The following is a 17,192-nucleotide window of genomic DNA, read 5'->3' on the forward strand; positions in this document are numbered from 1 at the left end:
ACTCCCGTCATGTCATAAATGTGGACGTTGGACAGATTATATTTTCCCGTTACTTGCAGTGATGCCCCACGTTCCTCTGGGGTCGGGGGAGCTAGTGAGCGGTTTGGTTCTCCTTGCGTTCATAAGTTCAGACTGAACACCAATGAATGCTGTACGCTGTGCAGTGCCATCAGATGTGAGCCCACCTCGAGCGCCTGACATTTCTTTGTGTTACCCATGCTCTGCACTTTCCATGAAGAATCTGGGTCTCAGCCAAGGACTCTTGGGTTTGTTCTAACTTATTAAAATGACTTCGGAAAATGCAGTGTGGTGGTTTATTTTATGTGTCAACTTGACTGGGCTAAGAGATGCCTGGAGAGCCGGTAACACGCTCTTTCTGGGTGTGTCTATGAGGGTGTTTCTGGGAGAGATGAGTGTTTGAGTGGGTAGACTGGGGAAGGCAGACCACCCTCTCCGCTGTGGGTGGGCATCGTCCATCTGTTGGGGGCGCCAACAGTCTGGTGGAGGAAAGGTGATTTGTTCTCTCTGTTGCGGCCACGACCTCCATCTTCTCCTGCCCTTGGACCTCGGGGCTCCCTCAGACCGAGACTCACCCCCTCTGCTCTCCCAGTTCTCAGGCCTTCGGGCTTGGTCTGGAGCTACACCACTGCTCTCCCTGGGGCTCCAGCTTGCAGACAGCGGACGGTGGTGCTTCTCAGCCTCCAGAACTGCATAAGCCAACCCTTGGTGATAAATCTGTTTCTGGGGGTCTCTATATATCCTGCTGCCTCTGTTTCTCTGGCGACTTTTACAAGCAGAGCGATCTCCACTTCAGCCCGCATTCACACACATCTGATCGTTTGGACTGAACTGCTGTATCTGTCAGCCAGAAGCAAACCTTGAGTGGTTTTATTTGCAGAACTGATCAGCCATGTGGGCGCTGACCGCATATCAGCAAAGCCTCCGCCTCCCAATGGCCAGGCTCTCCCAGGCCCATAGTGGCCGCAGGTGGCTGGTCAACCTGATTAGTTTCCAGTGAGGAAGCCCCCAGGCTTCAGATCACACAGTTCGTCCCTGCCCGTCGGAAACCCTGCACCACCTAAACACCATATGCTAAGAAGAAACTGTTTTCTGCCCTCAGAGAGAGTAGATTCGATTATTCCAGGCTTCAGATCGTTCCCCCAGAGTGTTGCCAGCACAAAGTCAAAATGATCAACTTAGTCTGAAACAGTAAGGAGTGTCCTCCGAGGGGAAACGGGTTACTCAGCGCTGGTGGAGAGGACAGCTGGTGGACGGGTTGTCCGCTGGTTCTTTCTGGCCTCCGTGCACCTGATTCCCGTCTCAGGCGAGGGCATCCTGCTTCCTTTCTTGCCTTATTCAGGGATACGGCAGCCAGCCAGCTGCCTTTCCCCCTAGTGTCCCCCACTCAAGACTGACGTTTCCGTGGGGTGCCCTTGGTGGGCCGGTGCCCCTGCCAGCACGCAGGCAGCTGGAACCGGGGCCGGGGGAGGCCCTGGTGCCCTGGTGCTCAGAGGGTTCCCCTGCAAGCCCACCAGCTGTGTTTAACAGCCTTGAAGAGTGTACCCTTGGGCAGAGGGCCAGGAACCATCTGCGTAAACCTCTAAGCTAATTACTCTCTCTGCAGATGGTGTTCCCACTAATCCTCCCTGGGTTTGTCATAATCCAGCTCCGTTCTGGGGAGGCTGTGGGTGTCTGGCCTCAGCACAAATGGGCTGTCTGCTCGGACGGAGGAGGCAGGGTGCCCGCTCTGTGGGGCTGGGGCTCTGGGCTCTGGCGCCAAGGAGAGTGGCTGTGAGGACTGCCCGGAGGATGGCTGCCAGCCCTGCGGCCCCAGGAGGCTGAACCGCTGCAGGGAGAGGGGCGGCGCCCACATTGGCCTGACTTCCCTCTGCTGGACATTCCCCTGGGGCTCGGAGGACTCAGGGGAGCCGGCCTTCCCTTGTGCTCCCTGGAGGATGGTGAGTCAGTAGCTGTCTGTGTGCCACGGGGTTGGCTGCCCGAGGGGCAGGGTATCTGGGCGACGCACACCTGGTGTGAATAGAGTATCTGGAAGTCACAGGCGACGGGGAGGCGCTCCCACCTGAGACTCCGGGAGGGACATCTTGAGCAGGATGCTCGTGTGATGCAAGACCAGGTCTCTTCCCCGCTGCCTGCGGGGCTGCGTGGTGGTAGGTCATGTTTAAACACGGCGCTGCTGAGATGCAGGCTCCTGCTCGTTGATTTACGGGATGTTAGTATCATAGCCTGTCTGGTTCTCTCACCTGGACCTGGAGGGGGAACAATGCAGTCGCTGGGGCCAGAGAGGGAGCCATCCCTCCCGCAGACCCTCCTGTGGCTCCTGGAGTAGGGGGTGAGAACTCCTGCAGGGTGAGAACTCCTGTGTGGGGACGGAGCACGTTTGCTTCTCGGAGGATCAAGATCCAGGGCGACAGGGAGAGTGGCGAGGAGTGGGCTGGGGTCCTAGGCATCGCCTCTTTGAATTTCCTCTACTGACTTCAAGGCTGGCATCACTGCCCATCTCTATAGAAGAAAAGGAGGCGCCCGAGAAATTGAGTTCCGGAAAGGCCACAAAGCTCAACCCGGGTCTTCCTCAACCCTCTTTCCTCCTCGTTGCTCTTTTCACAATCATCCCTGGGCAAGTGCCATCTTCCTGTCCCAGGGGAACCGACAAAGAGACCAAGGCCCGAAGGAGGAGGGCGGTTCACAGAGGCCACTTGGCCAGTGAGGGCCAAGTCCGGCATGATTGCCACCGTTGTCCCTGTGCCCGGGTCTGTACCTTCCCGCACCCCCACTGCAGCCTCCCTCCCTTCAGAGGGAAGTCCGCTCCATAGCACAGGAAAGGGCAAAGCCATCTCCTCCCGGCCGTGTGACCATGGAGGAGGCCCTGGGAGGACATCTGGTCCCCCCTCAGCCGGCGCACACCTCCTGCTCGGGGCAGCCTCCTGAGAAGCTCAGCCTTCGTGTGCTGTCTGAGATGCAGCCACAGCATCCAGCATCCCTCTTATCAGTTACGGTAACTGCGGGCGGGCCTGCTCTCCTGGTCTAACTGGGGGAAGAGAAGAGCTGGTTGCCGTGCTCAGCACCCGGGTGCCGATGTGCACGTCTGTGGGTGTGGGTGTGTGCGCCTGTAGGTATGCATTTGTGCGTGTGGGTGGATGTGTGCACTGGAGGGGGAGACACGGTGTTGTGGAGAGAGCATTGCTACCAGCAGCCACGATGCCCAGGCCTGCGCTGGCTGGCTGTGTGGTACCCCTGCTCCCTGCGCCCTGGCTCCCGGGTGGAAAGGGACTGGGTTTGACGAGATCAGCCATCGCTCCCTTCCAGGGAGATGGCCTGTGCGCGGGGCTCAGCAGCTTCTCAGCTCCAAGTTAAATAACCCCCGTCGCTATAACCTTTCCCTGTAAAGCACATTTTCCAATCCTTTAATCATCTTGGTTATTTTCCTCTGAACTCCCTCCAAGATACCTACATCACTGGATAAGCATGTCATATAAATTAGTCAGTAAATCAATCTGTCAACAGTATCTCTTGAGCAACCACCCTGCGGTTTGCAGAAGGTGCTGGGCTGATACAACCCAACCACACAGGAACACAAAGAATTTTCAGTCTGGCTCAGACCCCTGGCTCCTTTGTTCAGCAGTGGCCCGAGGCACGAGGGGTCACCCTGGAAGGACATCACCCCTTTTAATGCTATCGTCCCCCAAAGAGCAGGGACTGCCCCCAGCACCAATTTCTGAAAGTGTTTTAAGGAATCACTGAAGGGCACCTGTGAGGGTTAAAGCAATGAGCGTGATGCAGTCCCTGACCCCCGGGACGAAGGAGAGTGGGGGGCACGGAAGCAAAGAGGAACACAAGGGTCGTGGGTGGGGACCTAGCCAGCCTCAAGGCTGCAGAGGAGATACTGGCATTGGCTGCGGGCTGCTCTGAAAGGTTTTCTCCCGGAAGCAACACAATCAATAGCTGAGTGAAGCAGCCAAAAGAATCCAGAGTTTGGAGAAAACCAGATCTCTATTTGGCAGGCGAGAATTCTACCACTGAACCACCAATGCCCAGCATCAGATCTTTATTTGAGTAGTGATTTCCCCACTCATTAGCCGAGCATATCTTGGGCGAGCTGTTTAAGCTTTCTGAGCCCCAGGTTCTTGAAGGATAACGTAGCAGGATTCTACGTACCAGGCAAGACTGAGCTTAGATGACATCAGGTTTGTGCATGGCTGGTGCATCGTGGGTTCCCCACACTAATCTCTTCTCTACTGCAAATTATGGGTCAGTTTCTGAAGAGCGTTCAGCTCTTCTGGGTGGGTATACATTGGTGGCCGTCCCGCTAGTTGGGATTCTAAGTTCTGTCAGCCGACGGTGTGATGTATACAACAGTATTCTCTCTGCTTGTTGATCCTAAGATAATTTCCTTCAAGGCTGGAGGGCAATCTTCTCCTGACAGCGCAGTGTATGCTTCATAATTTTACAGTCTTAGGTCAACAGCTGTGATCTTAGCTTTTATCTTTATGGTTCGAGGTCTGTATTCCTTTTCCTAGATTAGCCTCAGTTTTCTGTATTAGAAAGAACACTCGGCCCTTGACCGAGACCTCTGGTTCACTGGGCAGGGCAACTCTGGACAAGTCACAAGAGACAGCTGTGGTGCAAAATAAATGCTTCTTACATGTGATCATGCAGCAGAATCACCCGGACGTCTTAGGAAAAGAGGTTGCTGGGCTCCACCCTGGAGTTTCTGATTCGGTGAGTCTGGGTGGAGCCCGATAATTTGCATTTTTAGGAAGTTCTCTGGTGACGCTGAGGCTGCCTGCTGGTCCGGGGACTGCACCGTGAGAACCACTGATGTAGGAAGAACAGCCCTGGAGCTTAGTGGAGGTTGGCCAAGTGCGTCGACCCTTCTGAGCCTGCCTCTTCATTTATAAACTTCCCCCTCACAGGTTAGATTTAAAAGTAGTAATTAGACAAACTATGATGTGCAAAGCACTTTATAAACTATAAAACACAATATTGTTATTAATAGCTTAATACCCCCCATCAGCTTTACCTTACCTATAAAATGGGGATAATAATAGTAATTTTTGTAAAGATTAAGTGTGATGATCTATATAAAAGCAATTTGTGAAATACAAAGAACTATGGAGTCTTGTTCTTGTGAGTTCCCTAAGCCATAATTTCCTCAACCGTCATATGGCAGGATGGCCGCTGGGTTCATCTTGTGGGCCATTGTTGTTCCTGGGGCATTTCACTATTCTAGAAGTGGACGATGCAAGTTTATTTTGTACCCTGGTTAATGCTACCCTGTGTCTCCAGGACCCTTTGGTCAAAGCTGCATGTTGGGCCACTGTTGCAAGTTAATGCTTCTGGCTGCAAGAGACAGAATTTCCAGCTAAAAGCAGCTTTCAGATATGGGTTTTGTTGTCTCATCTAATAAGAAGTCCAGAGTAGGATGGTTTCAGGGTTGATTAATTCAATGGCTTGACCAAGTTAAGACTTTGGAATTCTTTGGGCTTTTTCCTCATGGTCACATGGTGGCTGCAGCAGTGCCAAGCATCACATCCATTTGACAACAATCTAAAGCAGAAAGAGATGAATCCTGACTTGTATTCCTTTTAATGGATTAAGCAAAAAAAAACTTTTTAGGAGCCTCTTATTGGCCAAGTTTGTATCATGTGTCCTATGACAAGGAAATGGAATTGTGTGATTGGCTTAGACTAGTCAATATTCAACCCCTGTGGCTAGGAAGAGGCTCATGAAACACATGGTCACCCAATCAGTGTTTGCTGCACTCTGTATCATTTTCCAACAAGAATCATGTCCATAAGGGCTTGACTTGCCCATCTACCAGACTTGTGAGATCTTCCTGTAGCCAGGGGCACGGTGAGAAAGCGACCCCAGCAGAATCTCAAAAAGCTGTTTAAATAGGTATTTGTGAGCCTTCACGAGAGGGACTGAGCTCTCTGGGAGGCAGGGGCAGCAATCCAGTCCTCCGTCCCGATGGGGCAGGTTCTTGATCAGGGCAAGACCACAGCCTAGTGGTCCCCATGGCTACAAGGTCTTTCCCAGGCAAAGTGCTTGACCCTGAGGACTTACAAGTCAACATCCCAGCATTACTACTGCTTGTGGTGCTCCCTCCTGGATCCAGCATAGTCCTAGCACCAGAGCAGGTGCCTGAGAGATGCCTAAGTGCTTAAGAAAGATACCCTAACTGCCGCAGTTGAAGTAGCCTGGTCAGCCAAAGGGGGTGGGGAGGCTGAAGGCGGCTTTTACCTGGAGTAGGTGTGGGTCTTGTCCGTGTGTGGGTTCCAATCTCACTCCCCCTTCTCTGTAAGAGCGTTGTGAACCCATCAGAGTGGTGACCCAAGGCTTCTCTAAGGGAAGGGAAGACCCCACCAGGTTTTTATTCTAAGGTGCAGGCTCCTGTCTGGGCTCAGGAATGGCCATGCTCTGGAAAGAAGCAGAGCAGGGAGGAGTGGGGATGGCGAAGCCTCACTGCCCTGACCCCGCAGGCCTGTGGGATGTGCGTCCTTGGGCTTGGAGCTCCCTCCTAGCTCTGCGAAGTGTGGTGGGAAAGCCGCGAGGTGGAGACCCTTGCAGGGTGCTGGGCGGGGAGTGGGGGGTGTCTCTAGGGGAGGCACGTGCGGCATTGAGGAAGCAAAACCCTGAGAAAGTGGAAGGTCATGCCCGACTCCCCTGCGTGTGCGGTGTCTGTCTGTGCTCAGCAGAAACGACTGTAAACGAGCTCCAAGCCGAGTCTCACAGCCAGTGCAAGAGTTGGAGACAGCAAAGTCAGGCGGCTCTAGTTGCTTTTCTGGTTCGAAGCTCCCATTTTACCGGCAAAGACGTGGAGGCCGCTTCAAAGGAGACAGGGGACCCAGGGCTCTGGATGTTACAGTCCCAGGCCTGTCCCACCATTTCTTGTGATGTTTGTCTTAAAAGCTCGGAAATGCTCATCCAATCCGTGCCAGCACGGGACTCTGTGGCTGCTGGACCTCGGAGCTGTGGTTCTCAGACCTGTTTGTGTGTCAAGCCTGTCTGGGGACTTAGAAAACAAAGCCCATCTAGGAGGGGCCTGGGAAGCTACACTGAAAAACAAGGGTGGCCATGAGGATGGCTGCTCTCCAAGAAACCCCAGAACATCACAAGTGTGGGGGAGGATGCGGAGCGCTGGGACCCCTGTGTACTGTTGGTGGAAATGCAAAATGGTGCGGCCACTGTGGAAGGCAGTGTGGTGGTTCCTCAAAAAATTAAACACAGGATTAGCACACAATCCAGCAATTTCGGCCCTGGGCATACACCCGAAGGAACTGAAAGTAGGGTCTCAAAAAGAGCCTCGAAATATCTACACCCATTTTCATAGCAGCCTTTTTCATAATAGCCAAAAGTTGGAAGCAACTCCAGTGTCTATCAATGGATGAATGAATAAAGGAAATGTGGTGTCTACGTACCTGAAAGGAAGCTCTGGCTCCTGCTGCAGCATGGACGCACCGGAGGACAGCACGCTAAGTGAAATAAGCCAGTCACCGCGGGAGAACTATTGTATGATTTCGTTACTTACACTGGATTCCCAGCGTAGTCAGATTCGTAGAGACAGGTTGCCAGGGGCTGGGGGTGGGGGGGGCGGGGAGGAAGTGGGGCGTTAGTTTTAACGGGTAGAGAGTTTGTTTCAGTTTTGTAAGATGAAGAGTTCTGGGATGGATGGTGGTGACAGTAAGCATGAAATGTGAACGTCCTTCATGTCACAGAACTGTACACATAAAAACGGTGAGGATGGTAAATTTTATGTTATGCACACTTACTGTAATTTTAATAAAACCAGGAGCAGCAACAACTATAAGAGCATGCTCTCAGCTGTTGGAGATCGGGTTCCCCAGGGAGCCGCCCCTGAGGGGGAGGTTAGGGGGCCGACGTTTATTAGGGGAGCCCCTGGGGACCGGTCCGCGTGGAGGGGAGAGAAGGAAGCCGGACCAGAGGGAGAAGGCGGGCTGCCGTGTTCTCTCTCGGTGGAGACTCAGCCGGTTTTACAGGGTGTCCTGGGGGCGGGACAGCCCTTCAGCGCACTTCCCATGTGGGGCGAGACGGCCAGGCCTCTGCAGCCGGGCATGGATTTGTCACTGGATGTGCGCTGTCTTGCGCAGGTGCGGCCTGGGGCAAGGCTGTCTTCTGCTGAAGCAATCCCTAAGGGGGTGACAGCTGAGAGCTGTCATTTGCGAAAAAGAGATGCAAAGTGCCTACCTAAGAGCATGGGCTCATGGTAGCCCTTCAGGCCCATCCTTTCATCTGCACTGGAATCTTCGAAGACCTCTCTGGGGAAAGCGCAGCAACTTGCATTGTATGTGAGGCACCGAGCAGTTAAGTAACACACCTGCCCACGCAGCTAGGGCGTGGCTGAGCTGGTTTAGAAGTCCAGCCTCCCCATCTTCATGCAGAGCTCTGTCCAAGCTGCGCTGAGGGCCCGGCTCAACCTGGGGCCCTGGACATGAGAGTAGCCGGCTCAACCTTCCTCCAACTACACTCCTTCCTAGGATACGAGGCGTCCAGAGGCACAGGAGATGGGCACCATTTACAGGTCCCCGCTTAACAGGTGGGAACATGGAGGCCTGGTAAGCGGAACCCAAGGCTCAAGGTCGCAGAACCATTTCCCTTCCAGGAGGCCCTCTTTCTTGGCACATCCGGGATGTGCCCATCTGGAAGGTGTTAACAGAGACCCTCCAACTTGGCTGTGCTTCAGAAGCACCTGGAGCGATGGCTCATACCGGTCCCCTAGTCAGAGGCTGCACTCAGTTTCATGGAGCGGATGGGGAACCAAGGTTATAGAGATTAATTTAAGGTTTTACATTTTTTTCTGTTTGTTTATTTCCTCATTTCCACAAGAATCTGAAGCATTAGGAAGCCCTGGAGAGCACCGTATGGGGTCACGCAGTTATGACGTAGGACAGTGTTCAAGTTCGCACAGAAATGGGTCAAACTGGTAGTTAGTTTTACAGAAACAAAATAATTGTCTGACTGCATTTTTCATCTTTATTGGCAAAAGCAGCCCCTGTATTTACCCAGAGTTGGAGAGAAGTGTTTCTCTTCCCTGGCTGTACATTAGAATCCTGTGGGGAACATTAGAAATGGGCCAGTTCAGTAGGGACCCCTGAGGGGGCTCTGGGTGGATGCTGACATCAACCAGATGTGAGAACTACTGCTCGGGCATCGACAAAGCTCCCCCCACCCTGTCACCAACTTTGTGGCATCCTCCACAGGCAAGCCTGTGAAATTGTCAGGGACTTCTCTTGTATCTTACTGAAGAAAAAGGATGAAAAAGCTAAGGTCCAGAGAGGTGAATGGACTAGCTGAAAGCTAGACAGGGAAAGGGTTGGTTCCGTGTCTCTCTTTGTGGATGTGGGGACCTCCCCTTGACCTGGTCAGCTCTTAGTCGTCACAGCTCTCTGCAGAGTTGAGAGCAGGGGTGAATCAGACCCGTGTGGCCACGTGTGCATCCTCTAAGGGGAGGGGTGAGGCGGGGAGGGACAGCCATCGACTACTCTGGACGCTACTGGCTTTCTGCAGAATCACAGATTTTGAGACTTGCAGGCTCTGTAGGGATCACCTTATCTGGCCTCCTCACTTTTTGGAGAAGAAATGAGAAGTCCAGAGATGTTGTGTGAAGTCCCGGAGTCCCCACCCCCCACCCCGTGAGACAGCATCCAGGTCACCTGGCCCCAAGCTAGAGCACTCCCCAGGGGGGTGCTTGCCCTGCCCTTCAGTGGAGCTTTGGTTCTCGGGGAGAAGAGGGCCAGGAGCGTCTACAAACCTTCCCAGAACTGGGCTGGATGCTCTCAGAACCCAATAGGGCCTCTTCACATCCCAAACAAGTTCCTGGCAACACGCGCCCTTGTTGACAGATGCTGGAACATTCTGCTACGTCCCTGACCACCTCCCCATCTCTTTCCATCCACCCCTGGCCATGTTTGCCAGAATGACACACACTACACTCAGATTTATTGCTCTGGTCTTGTAGATCAGTTTCTTGTAACATTCCAGTTGCTTTCATTCTCTGAATTTCCATGAATCTATCAACACACTCCTGGAGTGGAAGGCTTTGCCACGCACCACCACCTGCCCAGGTGAGAGGTAGCCGGCAAGCCCCTGGGCGAGGAAGGAGTGTTTTTCCAGCACCCACATTAGGTTGTTGACTGAACCAAGATCTTCCCTTTCCTGGTGCGAGGACTGGCTTTCCTCTCCCAGGGAGGCAAGACCACATTCCAGCTTTTTGCAGACTCTTGGTTACTTGGCAAGAGAAACAGTTGGAAAGACAGTGCTCCCCCCCACCCCCAACCAAGACATCAGTACAAATGCTTTCTCCGTATTTCTGAGAAGCTAAGAATGTGTCTCTCATCGCTGATTCCCATGTGTTTCAGCAGATTGGCCATCCTACAGAAGAAGTTGGATTAGGAATGGTTGGAAGAGGGGCAGGACTGCCCTGAGAACCTACTGTGTGCCAGGCATTTTCAAATGCGTGCTCTCATGTAGAACTTGGGGCCAGCTTTATTTCCTTTTTCAGATGAACAAATGGAGGCTTTGGGGCACTACTTAATTTATCCCAAATTACATAACCAGTAAGTAGGGGGATATCCCAAAATTTGATTGCACCTGTGAGGTTCTAAGCTTCATTGTACCTTGATTGAAGATCTGAATGAAAAAAAAAAGAGAGAGAAAAAAAACCCTCCTTGACTTTCCTCTTAAAAACTATCTTTCGCACTTTTTAAAAGTTGATCATAGTTTTTCTAGAGCGGGTGTTCCCCTGCCTGTGCCTCCTAAAAACACCTACTTTCTTCTTTTCACGTATGTTACCGAGCATTTAGCTCAGGACACACTGGGTGCACAGGCTATTCGTGTGTAACCCAAATACACCTGGGCTGCCTGGTGGCACTTCTCAGCATGCTGTCACACGCAAAGAAACACCGTTCTGATATTTTAAAAATAATTTTTCAAAAGCCAAATCTGAACTCAAACTTCCCTAAAAGGCCCCAAGGAGGTTATTTCACAGCACAACATCCAACAGATCTTCGTTGACTTTGCCCTCCAGATTTTCCTAGAAACCTCTCAATAGTTTTCTCTCTGGATCTCTGCCAGTGCTATTCACTGTTCTCTTTTCCCTCGCTTTCAACTTCCCAATTATTTTTGTTCTCTTTTAGTTTCTTGAGACCTTTCTAATATAAATTAATCGAGCCTTTCTCTGCTTTTTTGGTTCTGCAGGCTTACTTGTTCATTACCTGGTAAGCACGACTAAACCCCAGGCCAAGTCACCTTTCCTCTGTGGGGCGTGGGGACAGCTGGGACTGGGCAGAGGGACATGAAGCAGAGAGACATGTTGCGAATGATAGGGCATACCAATGAAGATTAGGTTTGACTTCATGTAATGGGAAATTAGATGTCAGTGGCTTAAATGAGAAACACAGGAGTAGTCAGGGCTGGTACGGTATCTTCATGGCTATTGGCATCGAAGCTCCTTCTGTCCGTATTCTTAGTGTTGGATTCCATTGTGGTGGCAAAATGGTGTCTGTAGCTCCAGCCATTGTGCACACGTTCCAGGCATCTGGAAAGAGAAAGGAGCAATGAAAAAGGGTTTTTCCAACTGTGAAAGAAGTTACCTAGAAGCTCCTCCAAATACCTTCTGGTTAAAACTCACTGGCCTTTCCTAGCTGAAAAAGAACCTGGGAAATGTAGTTCAGTATAACTGGATCGATCACAGTATAGAACTTCAGTGACTAAGAAGAGATATTTGACAGTCTCTGCCGTACATGGTAATAATTTTTATCTGTCATTCTTAAGACTTTTTAAAAAAACTTAAAAAAAATCAAACCTTTTAATCTGAGGTAACTGTAGATTTATATGCAGGTGTAAGAAATAATACAGAGAGCTCTTCTGTACCCTATATTCAGTTTTCTCCCAAAGGTCACATGTCATAAAACTATAGTCCATCACACTCAAGTTACTGACATTGATGCAGTCCAGATACAGAACATATCGCCACCACAAGGATCCCTCATTTTGCCCTATTAGGGCCACACTCTCTTACCTCCCCAACCCCAGCAACCATTCATCCTTTGTCCATTTCTATAATTTTGTCATTTCAAGATTATGCTATGAATGTCATCGCAGAGTACGTAATATTTTATGCCACAATTTGCTGTGTACATCAATACTCTGTTCCTTCCTATTGCTGAGTAGTGTTCCATGGTATGGATGGACCACGGTTTGTTTAAGCATCCTGCCATTGAAGAATGTCTGGGTTGTTTCCAGTCGGGCTGTTATGAATAAAGCTGCTGCGAACACTTGTGTAGAGGTTTTTGCGTGAACCTATTCATTTCTCTGGGATAAATGCCCAAGAAGGCAGTTGCTGGGTCGTATGGTAGTTGCTTGTTCTGTGAGAAATTGCCAAGCTGTTTTTCAAAGTGGCTATACCATTTCACGTTCCCACCAGCAATGTGTGAGTGATTCTGCTTCTCTGCATCTTAGCCAGCGTTTGATAGGGTCACAATGTTTTATTTTAGCCACTCTGATAGGTAGGTAAAGATAACTCACAGTGATTGGAATTTGCATTTCCCAGTGGCTGGTAATGCTGAGCATCGTTTCGTGTTCTTATTTGCCATCCACATCTCCTCTTTGATGGAGAGTCTGCTCATGTCTTCCATCATTTTCTAATTGGATTCTTTGCTCCCTGTTTGTCTTGGGATTTCCTTATATATTGTAGATACCACGTCTTTGTTGGATACATAGTTTGTAAATATTCCCCCCCTCTGTAACCTGTCTTTTCATCCTCTTAATGGAATCTTTTGCAGAACAAACATTTTGGATCCTGATAAGGTACAATTTAACCAATTTTCTTTCTCTGGACCATGTGTCTGAGTTTAAGAACTTTCATTGAGCCCTAAATCCTAATGATTTTCTCCTATGTTTTCTAAAAGTTTTGTTGTTTTATGTTTTACTTTGAAGACTGTGATTCTTTTTGAGTTAATTTTTGTATAAGATACGATGTTTGAGGTTAATTTTTTATTATGTATGTCCAATTGCTCCAACACTATTTGTCGAAAAAGCTTTTTTTCTCATTCTGCATCTTTGTGAAAAATCAGTTGGACATATTTCTGTGGGTCTTTTTTGGGGATCTCTATTCTGTTCCATTCATCTATGTATCTATGCCTCCAATAATAACTTTTGGAGCTTTTAAAAGAAAAAATTTTCCCCCACTTAAAGGAATATATTACATTAAGGAGTATTGAAAACATACAAAAAAGTTTATTTTTTTTTTAATTACCTGTAGGTACCACAATCTAAAGCCAGAACTATAAACACTTTGGAGTGTTTTCTCCACGCATCTTTAAGAAAAATGTGTTTTTTTAATTTTTATTGTTCTCACATTTATATTATGTATTAGTGTGGATAGGCTAGGTTATGCTGCAGTGACAAATCTCAGTGGCTTAATCCAATGAAGTTTATCTCTTATTTACACAGGATTTCTGTCAATCCAGGCAACCCTCTGGGGCTATTGTTCTGTAAGTGGTGACCTGGGGATCACAGCTGCTCTAATTGGCTCAGCTGTCCCAACTTGAGGGCTCCATATTCACTGCCTCTGCAGAGTAACAACATGCGTCATGTTTGTTTACATTTCATTGGTCAGAGCTGGTCACGTGGCCCACCTACCTGTAAAGCACAGAAAGTGTAATCACATTCAGGAAAGAGGAGAGTGACGCAGGATGTGGTGCGCCGTGCCACTGCATCCACCACACACGGTATGGAAAATGTTGCATTTTATAGGTTGATATTATAACACAATCTCTTTCCTATTGACCAATGTTTCTAAAAAAATTTTTTAGAATGATTTACAGCATTAAAAAAATATCTTAGTATTTTACAAAGTAAAACTTTTGTTACTTGGAAAGTTGGCGTCTGTAAAATGGCTCATTCTCCAAGTATGTGAGGTGCAGGGCGGCCTCACTGTCAGAATAGAGTCATCTCTAAGACAAAGGGACAGAGTTAAGCATTTGGTTCATGCAGCTCTACTTCCTGGGCCTGTCCAAGGCTCTTATCAACCTCACTCTAAAATCTTCCAGTTTCAGTACTTTCCTTCCTATGACTGGCATCATTCCAAGCTGCCTTTATTTTTTGTTTTGTTTTTAACTAGAATAAAATAGAACCAAAAGACAAACAAAAGAACCTAACCATTTAGGACCCTATAATGAATATACCCCATGCAACAGTCTGCCAATAACATCCCCTGAAAGGAGGGAAATGCCCCAGGGCCTTTGCTCATGCCATTCCTTTTACCTGAAATGCTTTTCATGTTGTCTCTGCCAAGTTAAGTGCCATTTCATCTTCTTGATCTCTTGTATGGGGATATCTTGGTGCATTGGTAGTATAAGTAGAGTTTGGCCAAGTTTCCCTGGGGTCGTGAAATGGAAAGTCTCACAAAAATGCTCAAATAGCTCAAATAGCATGATTTATTAAATACACTGAATACATCAGCAAGAAGCAAAAGAAAAGGGATGGGACAGGTTGACACACCTAGGATTGAACTGCATTACTTGAATCTGGGATTACAAAACATCCGTATGTCCTGTCCCTCTCTCCCATCACCTTTCCTGCTGCTGAGGTTACAAAGGACCAGAATTGAGGGCGATCAAAGGGCCTCAGCAGAATAACACATGGTTGCTCCATCAGAAAGAGGAGGTCCCAGCTGCCCCCGTTCAGCTCCTCCACGAATCTGTTGAGCAGCTAATGGGTTTTATCTGCATCCCTTTCTGGGGTGAGCCCCCTTATTTGTCCTCAGCTCTGGCCCCAATAATTCCAACCCTCGAGCAATTTGAGTAGAAATTTTTATCTAAGTTTGTAAGGGAAAAAAAAATCAAGGCAATGAATCATTGCAATTCATTCTTCAATTTTTTTAAATTTCATCCTTCCATTCATACTTTTTCCATCCAAGCTAACCAAACTGCTTTACTCTTAGGTGACACCTCGTGAGGATCCAGCAAGTGCTTGTGGGTAAATGGAAATGTGTTTGAATGTGTGTTTAGTTGGCACAGGCAAGCTTAGACAAGATGTTTGTGTTCACGTGTGTCATCGACATAAGCCATACCTGAAACTAACAAAACATTACAACAGCAGGTGTTTTTCAGTCATTCTTTCCTGTCGCGGATTTAGGGCATGTTCCCCGATCTGAGTCTGTGTTGCCCAAGCTGCTCCGGCCTCTGAGGACACCAGTTCCAGGAGTGGGTGCATCGCCTACTCTTGCTACAGAGGGGACCAGCCCTGGGGCTGCAGGCAGAAGGGTGGGGCCATCCCAAGAACCAGTTCCTTATCAAGAGGATACAGAGTCCTGAAAATCCCCCCACCCCCAGAGCCCGCATTTCCTTTTGGATCTCTGAGCATCTTTTGATCTTTCAACTAATTCATTTTTCCTCTCTCTCTTCCTAGCTCCCCCCGCCTTCTTTCCTCCCCTGTCTCAACCAATTTAGGGAAATAAGAGCCTATGGGAGATAAGTGACCACAAATAACAGCTCCGTTAACTCCTTCCCTGCAGGAGAACTCAGCTGAGCTGTAACTAAGCAGAGTATCTAGCACACATCAGGTGGGCTGGCTCACTCAAGGGGGAGTTCTTTTGAGCATATTTTTATTGCTATGTTTACGCCTCCATTTAATGCCAGAAAGACATGCAAGCGTCTTCTGGTCCCCACATAATATCACACACAGTAAGTGTTCCTTAAATGTATTTCCTAATTGGCTGGACTTCAGTGCATTAGATGAATACTGAAGGAGATCACGAGGGCCCTGTCAGTCAGCGGATTCCCTGACAAGCCTGGAGGGCTGGGGAGGGAGCGCGTGATGCCTCTGACTGTGTGAGTGTTGAGTCTGGGGTCCAGAAACCTGACCCAGAAGGTTCTGCTCTCTCCTCTCCTGCTCTGTGGGCCCTCAGCAGGCCTGTCTCCTCTCTGGGCTCCAGCTTCTTTCACTCTCCCTCTGTCTGTCTGTCTCCCTCACAAGGTGTCTGCAAAGATCAGCTGAGAGTAGGTTAAAGTGCTCTATATATTGCAAGGGGCCTCCTCCAGCTGGGCCTGTTGTCATGGCTTCAGGTCCCACGCGGAGCTGGTTTGGGAGCTGTGTCAGGGAGCCGTGTGGGTGGGCTGACCCTTACCCGGGTCACCCGCACTCTGCCTGGGCATCTGGCATCTTCCCGAGGGACATCTCTCAGGCAGCCTCTGTGTCTTCTAGGATGGGTTGGTTCCGACCTGCTTCAGGCAACAAGCCGAGCTCTGAATTACCTAATCCCAGCTAAGAGCATTTCTGATTGCTTGACCGCTGACCTCCTGCAGCTGGATTATCAGATGTGGCTTTGGGGAATAGGCTTGTTTATAATGCTGGAGACAAAAGGAGGAAACGCAGAGCAGTTAAAACAACAGTCCTTCCTGTTGCCCCAGCACCTTTCATCCAACGAGGTCATTATAAAGCAGGCTCCTCGGGGCTGGCGGGGCCCTGAGATGCGATTCGAGGGGGAAGGGGAAGAAGGAAGGCTCTGACATGCAGGGAGGGCTCAGGCAATCCCCAGTACATCCTTGAGGGCAGGTGTTGACGTCTCCATTTCACACAGGAGCGCTGACCAAGTGCAGACAGGTTCATTCATTAGTTCAAGTTCAAGGCTTTACAGCTGCCAAAGGGTAGCCCTGGAACTTCCAGGGGTCTGGCTGACTCCAAACCTGCTTTTCTTCCCTTTGCCTCCTTTATGCTGAACAAATCAAGCCTTAACCTCCTCCGAAGGGCCTCAGCACCCCTCTTTAAGGCTCAGACGTGAGGTGGCCTTTGTTAGAGTCTCAGAAATGGTGGGAACTGGAAGGACCCCTGAGCATCACTGGGTTCAAACAACTGATTTGACAGATGAAGAAACTGAGACCCAGAGAGGCGAAGCAACTCATCCATACCCACACAGCAATCAACACCGTACCTGGCAGAAGGCAGGTCACCCACAGAGAGCTGCTGAATGAGTGATGGAATCCGTGGGGAAGCTGGACCCGTGCCCAAGGCCACCCCCAGGCTCGTCCTCTCAGCCTGTGCAGGCCTCTTCAACAGGAATGGTTTTGTACCCAGGTCAATGTGGTGGCCTGACCGGGGGTGGGGGGCATTGTCCCCCGCCCCCCCGCCATCAATTCAATCGCTTTGTGCAT

The sequence above is a fragment of the Camelus bactrianus genome, chromosome 31 (genome assembly GCF_048773025.1).
Source record: "Camelus bactrianus isolate YW-2024 breed Bactrian camel chromosome 31, ASM4877302v1, whole genome shotgun sequence".
In the NCBI taxonomy this organism is placed as follows: domain Eukaryota; kingdom Metazoa; phylum Chordata; class Mammalia; order Artiodactyla; family Camelidae; genus Camelus; species Camelus bactrianus.